The sequence below is a fragment of the Nannospalax galili genome, unplaced genomic scaffold (assembly GCF_000622305.1).
Source record: "Nannospalax galili isolate Female #2095 unplaced genomic scaffold, S.galili_v1.0 scaffold1077, whole genome shotgun sequence".
NCBI classification, from domain to species: domain Eukaryota; kingdom Metazoa; phylum Chordata; class Mammalia; order Rodentia; family Spalacidae; genus Nannospalax; species Nannospalax galili.
This window is the reverse complement of record NW_008340429.1, coordinates 2,445,284-2,452,274: the sequence shown is the minus strand read 5'-3', so window position 1 is coordinate 2,452,274 and position 6,991 is coordinate 2,445,284. Positions and strand designations below refer to the sequence as shown.

The 6,991-nt window shown below is 43.1% G+C and overlaps 1 pseudogene; it reads left to right on the top strand.

The window, feature by feature from the left end:
- The first annotated feature begins 5,594 nt into the window (after positions 1-5,594).
- Positions 5,595-5,763, top strand: LOC115070758 (annotated as a pseudogene).
- The last annotated feature ends 1,228 nt before the right edge of the window (positions 5,764-6,991 follow it).

Below are 6,991 nucleotides of genomic sequence, written 5' to 3'. Positions count from 1 at the left end.
CATTTTGAGGTAAGACAGCTGTCTTTCTGACATATTCCCATAAGGTCTTCAAGTGCATCTTTGCTTTGTGACTCTAGAACCAGGAAGAAAAACAACAAAACCAAACATCCACAATTTTTTCCACTCCTCGCTTTCTCAGCATTTTGCTTCTGACATTAGGTAAGGGTGAAGTTTTCCCTACACATCAAGCCATTCTCGGGTGAACACAGGAAGCCAGTCCTTCGTTTCGGTCTTGACACCCCTACCTGGCTAGCTCTCTCAGATGAAGAACTCAGCCCACAAGACTCTTACTTCAGATGCTGCACACCCTAGGTTGTGACCTGTATGCTTTCTGACTGGCTGCAAACTGGAGTCAGTTTGATGAATATACTAAGCAGGTCATAGAACTCAGGGAAATGTTACTTACTTGAACCTTATTTTATTACAATGGTTATTTTAATGGCCACAAATGGATAGCTAGATGAAGAGTAAGATCTAGAAGCATCTTGAGTATAAGGGCTTCTGTTCCCATGGAGTTGGGATGTAGAGTCCTTCTTCCTTCCCCCCTCCCTCCCTTCTCTTCCCTTCCCTTTCCTTCCCCATGGCTGGGGCTCAAACCTAGGTCCTCATATATGCTCAGTTCTACTACTGAGCTACATCCCAGTCTTTTCTTCCTCATCTTTTCACCTGTTCACCTCTTTAGCTTCCGTCCTAATGTCCCTTTGCCAGGTTTGCCTTCCCGAAGGCTGTGAACACAGCCAGCCCCTCCAGTGACATACTCCCATCACATCCTGTAATTCTCCCACAGTACACAGCAACCTGACAATTATGCAACTGCAGTAAGTAATTAGAGTCTTTTCACGGGCCTCCCCTGGTGGAATGGAAGCACCCAAGAGCAGTAACCACGGTTTTTGCCACGTGCCTGGTGCCAACACAGTATCTGCACATAGTGGGCAATTAAGAAATGTCTGTTCCTTAAACGCACAAATGAAAGAATTAAAAGGAACACCAACTTTATTACTAAACAAAGACTGAACAGAATGCAGAATTCATACGTAAATGAATACAGAATCAAGTTCATTACTGACATGAATAATTGGATACCCCATTTCCTGTTCTCATCATCTTTCCTGGGGTCCTTGGAAAGATAGTTTGCATAGAGGAAATTGCACTTTTAATGACAAATTTGGGGACAATCTGCTCAGAATAGGCAGGAATTCATAATGAAATTAGGCCCGCTCAGGCCTCTCCGCCCACTTCCTTCCCTCCTGGCTTCAGCTGGCATCTTTCACTGCTGCAGCAGCAGCCTCCTCTCCTTGCTACCTCCTGCCAAGCTCACTGCGCTGGCACCAGAGGAACTGGGATGAGACTGCTTCCCTTGGGGCATCATAAAGACCTGTCCCTGAGTTACGTGCATTTATCATCATCCTAAATGGGTCCTTAAACCTCACAATTTAACCTCAGGTCAAAGCAGCATTAAATTCACAACCAGAGCTTGTGTTTCTGTGTTTGTGGCAAGGTGGGAAACCAGGCCATTTTATTTTCAAATTAGCTGCTGATTTTATCTGGAAAAATGAATGAATACACAAGAAGGAGAGGGAGAACACGAGCATCTTTACTCTACAAACATTTCCAGAACTTTACATTGGCTTTACATTGAGGCCACAGCACAATGCTAAGCATGGGTCCCTGAGAACTTGGTGCATCCAATGAGTCTCCTCAGGACACACTCTGCCCAATACATTAGGGTAAAGGACAGATGTGTCAAGAATTTTCAACTCTGTTTTTGCTAAAATCTTCACATCTTAGAAATCAAGAGAAATATAACTCTAACAAATCTAGACAATCTTGTTTTCTTGGGAAAGTCTGTTCGATTTTGACACTGCCCTCAATTCAGAACTGAGACAGAAGAGTATCAAGCTGGCTCTGGGCTTGGGATTTTAGTCTGTAGACTCCTTTGCTGGGTGCAGAGGAGTCTGTGGCTCACTGAGCTCAAGTTACTAGCTGAGACATGGAGGACACAGAACTTCAGCTTTGTGCCTCTGTTTGCTTAACTAGAATGTGGGCATAAGAGTATACCCTGGGTCATAGTGAGACCCTGTCTCAGTTAAAAAAAAAAAAAAAGAGAGAGAGAGAATGTAACCTTCATATGATTGTCCCAAAGGTTTGGAATGAGTAAGACATTCTTGCTTCCAATATTAAAACACTGATAGTAATAAAAACAGTAACAGTGATGGTAACAGCTACTAATGTTTATTGAGTACTTACTGTGTGCTAAGCCTTTTACATGAATTATTTTAAGCCTAAAAGTAACCTTTTAAGACAAATATATGAATATTTCCATTTTATAAATGAGGAAACTGGGCCTCAGATAAATAAATTACCCTGTGTTACCAAGTGACTTAGCAGTAAGATAGGATTTGAACCTAGGCATTCTAACAGTGTTTCCCATGTCTACTGCTCCTTTAAGCAGGTGATTCCAGGCATTTTGGGGGTGAGAGCAGGGAATGGTGGAAAAGAAGGCATGGGAAACAAACAACGAGAAACTGTGATTGCAGAACAGTTCAACACTATTATAACAATATGGAGTGTACCATGAGGAGGGACCAGAAAAGGAAAACTGCCACTCAGGAGACTTTGAGTTAACAGTAGGAGCTCCCTGGGCATTCCAACTCTGGGGCAGGGATGGAGAAAGAAAGTAAGAAGGAAAGACAAAAGAAGGGAGGATAGGAGAGAGGGAGGGAAGGAAGGGAATCTGAGCAGACAGAACTCCAGTATGCAAAAAGGTAAAGAGGAGGAGAAATGTTAGGGCACACTGGGGAGAAGCAAATGCAAAGCACAGAGCTGGGACATGGAACATGGAGCTCACAGAACAGGGACAGGGGGGACATAGGAAAGCCAGTGAGGTCTGGAAGTCCACGAGCCTGAAGGCCACACTAAGAACTGCAGGTGTATAAGAACACCTTTAGGGTAACACATGGAGGAAGAAGATGGGAAAGAGGAACAGATAACCAATATAGGTGTGGTGCTTAGACGATGGGACCTGAGGAAAGGGGACAGTGGGAAGCTGCTGGAAAAGTCCAGACAAGGACTGGGGGGACAGAATGGAAAGAACAACAGAGAATGGAGAGAAAAACTGATCTGAGTAACACTTTACAAGGTTGAAAGCTCCGGTGAGTCAGGACTGGTTCACACGCACATTATTGGATCCTTCCCCAAAGTTCTTCAAGATAGTACCATCTTCATGGCAATTTCACAGAGTGGAAATGGAGGTTCTGAACGATAAAGGAGCTCACACAAAGCCCATGGTGAATGGGAAACAGAGCCAGGACTGGAAACCAAGCTTGTCTCACTACAAAAGATGTCTCCTGCTCTTGAGGGAGGAGTAGAGGGAGACAGAGATGGGAGGCTCAGGTTTCACGCTCAGGAGACCAGAGGAATGGAAAGGCCATTAATTGAGATACACATGAGCAGGTGTGTAGGGAAAGATGAGAGGCTCTGAACTTGACCTCCTTGAATAGGATATCCTGTTGGAGCCCTCCAGCAGATACTGCAACTATGGAAGGAACTGAGCTGGGAGTGTAGAACAGTCTTTCTGTCAGAAGCCACAGGGCGAGATGAAACCAGAGAGACTGAGTGTGGAAAGAGGTAAGCCTGGAAACCCTAGGGAACACTGACTGTTAAGGGCTAACTAAGGGACAGGAGACGGTGGACCTGTGAAAGGCTGGGGCAGAAGGTCAGGAGGAGCAAGTTTCAAGAAGAGCAAAGTGATCAAGAGGCTAACACACACAGAAGACAAGAAAGCAAAGAACAAAACATTCCCTGAAGTTTGCGATTAGGATGTCACCAGTGACCATGGTGAGAACTCAGTGAACCCTGCAGCAGAGGTCACCTATGCAAAGGATGGCAGATGGAGGAAATGAGAGGCCTCAAGAGACTGCGCTAGTTTATTTAACATGTGGAGCACAAACGTGTTTATAGGTGGAGGGGAAGAAGCCCACAGAGATGGAGGGGCTAAATCAACAGGAAAGACCAGAGATTCTGGGGAGGGGATGAGAGGGAAAATTTGAGAACACAAGGATCAGCAACTAAAATGTATCAAACAGCTAAAATGAATGAAGACATTATGATATTTTAATTAGTTGTCATACAGATAAAAACAACAGAGATGAATGAAACCACAGAGATTGTGTGTGTGCATGTTCATGGGCACATGCACATGCATTTATATGTGTGTATCAAAGCCTTCAATAAACGAAACAGGAAATGTTATTTCAAATTGATGGGGGAAGGATGGCTTCAGAAAATTGTTTAGTTAGACATGTAAAATGATTTAGGGGAAAATCTAACTTCTTTTTTCCAGTGCTTGGGTTAGAACCCTGGGCCTCACCATGCTAGATAAAACTTTTACCACTGAGCTACATCCACAGGGCTAGCTTCCAACTTCTTACAATATACCAAAACAAATTACAGATGGATTAAATGTTTAAATCTATGATGTGAAGCCATACATAAAGATACCAGAAGAATACATAGGAATATGACTATATAATCTTGGATGGGGACAGTTTCTCTAAGGGACTCAGTATGTGCCAGTGGAATCTGAACTGGGATTCTCAGAGTTTAGCTCTGTCTGGTAAATGGGTGGGCTAGTATGGCTAAACAAATTACAGATGGATTAAATGTTTAAATCTATGATGTGAAGCCATACATAAAGATACCAGAAGAATACATAGGAATATGACTATATAATCTTGGATGGGGACAGTTTCTCTAAGGGACTCAGTATGTGCCAGTGGAATCTGAACTGGGATTCTCAGAGTTTAGCTCTGTCTGGTAAATGGGTGGGCTAGTATGGCTAGTAGGGGGGGGGGGGCAAGAGCAGAGGTGTATACTTGGGAATCTGATTTGCCTACAGGTAAAAAGGCCTTCAGGGAGGAGTTACATACCCATCACTTGGAATGAGGTGAAAGGGAGGAATGGATAGACATGAACAGATGGAAAAGGTCAAGGTAGCAATGAGTTACCAGCATCCATCATGGCCACCTCACTGGATACTTCCTATTTTATGAGGCTAATTCTGCAAGTAATAATTTGATTAACAAATGACTCAGAGGGAAGAATTCTGGATAAGACAATGGTAGCAGCATAGTCTTTGAATCTCCCTGAATCCCCACATAAAAACAGACAGCAAAACCAGATACTTGTAACTAGGTGTTACAGATTAAACATGGTAATGAGTTTCTGTAGTTCTTCCCATCAAGAACTAGAATCTATCTTTCCACTCTTCATACCAGAACTGGCCTTTGACCTGTGTTATATGAGTACAATTTGAAAAGTCTTACACAGGTGCATGTTTTGAATGCTTGGTCTTTAGTTGTGATATTTTGAAGGCTCTTCTTAGGCCTTTGGAACTTATTAGAAGAAGGACTGTGGAAGGGTCTGGAGATGTGAGCTAGAGAAGCTCTACTGTAATGGGCCACTCTGATGGAGTGTAAGGAGCAGAACACTGGTAGAAATGCAGATAGTGAAAACTGCACTCATGAGATTTTAGATGGGAATGAGGACAGTCTTAGGATGGGCAGAGGCCCTTTGTATTTCATGCTAGCAAAGAATTTTTCTATATTTTGCCTGTGTCCTGAGAACTTAAAATTCAAATTTAAATTTAAAAAATAATGGACCAAACACACAAGAAGAAAAGTAACTACACTGGATCCCAAAGATTGGGGTGGACTTCTTTCTTAATGTCCAGTGTCCTTTGTCTTAAGATTTGGTGTAATATAACGTAAAAAAAAAAAAAAAAACCAGACTAAGTAAATTTCAAGACAGCATGACATTCGAGCTATGGTATGGTTACTGTTGACTGCTTTTAGCCAGATTTATTGTGAGATGGGGTCAGGGGAATCAAAGCAGAAGAATTTGAAAAAACATGCAGTTTTGAAAAAAAAAAGAACATGAACACAGTTAAAGCTGCAGACAAAGCAAGGGTGGATAAGGTGGTTATAGTTGTTAAAAAGATGAACATCAGAGCTGGGCACTGCGGCACATTCCTTTAATCCCAGCACTCAAGAGGCAGAGGCAGGTGGCTCTCTGTAAGACGGAGGCCAGACTGAGCTACATAGTGAGTGAGTTCCAGGCCAGCTGGGGCTATGGAGAGACCCTGTCTAAAAAAGATTAAAAAAAAAAAAAGATGAGCATTATTAAAGAGGAGCTGTGCATTTGGTACAGAGACAGTTACTGTGGAGGCAATGCTCTCCCACTGAAGGTTCTAGGGTATAAAAATGCAACCCCATCTAGAACACTTTCACTGGCTGAGAGCAAGGGCATGCATAAGAGACACAGAGAGAGAGGGAGAACAGAAAGGGGGCTATATGGATAGAGGAAGGGGATTAATAGGAAGGGGTAGGGAAGAAGGGGTAGGAAAAGTAGTGAGGACAATGGAAGAGTATATATGAGCAAAGGACTATGATGAAAATAAAATGAAATCTATTTGTATGTTAAGTAAATTTTAATTTAAAATTAAAAATAAAAAGAAAGCCCCAGGGGTACCTTGCTTAAACATGGCTGCCTAGTAAAGGGATTTGCCAAATTCAGCCACATAGAATAGATACTCAGAGGCTGATGCAGCTGTGGTCCAAAGAACCCTAGTTGCCTCTTGGGCTGGCAGCATAACTTGACATCATTCACCTGGTCCTGGTTTTGCAGATATGCAAAATGCAAAAGTGATGGGGTCAGGAAGGTTTATACCAAGATTCTAGAGAAAAGCCTGTGAATTCAGACAATGTGTAGCAGCCTCAGACTCCCTGTAGGGAGCCCCTTGCAGTCTATGGACAAACTTTTAGGGCAAGTCCTAAGTTGCAGCGGAGACCTCAGAAACATGGGACATCTGCTGAAGAAAGCTGCAGGCACCAAGTGGAGCTGGCTCAAGAAGGACGCATAGCGGCTGGGTTACCCAAACCTCTGGCTCTCATGTCACGACAGCCGTCTGACCCAAGGCTAGACATGGAGCTAC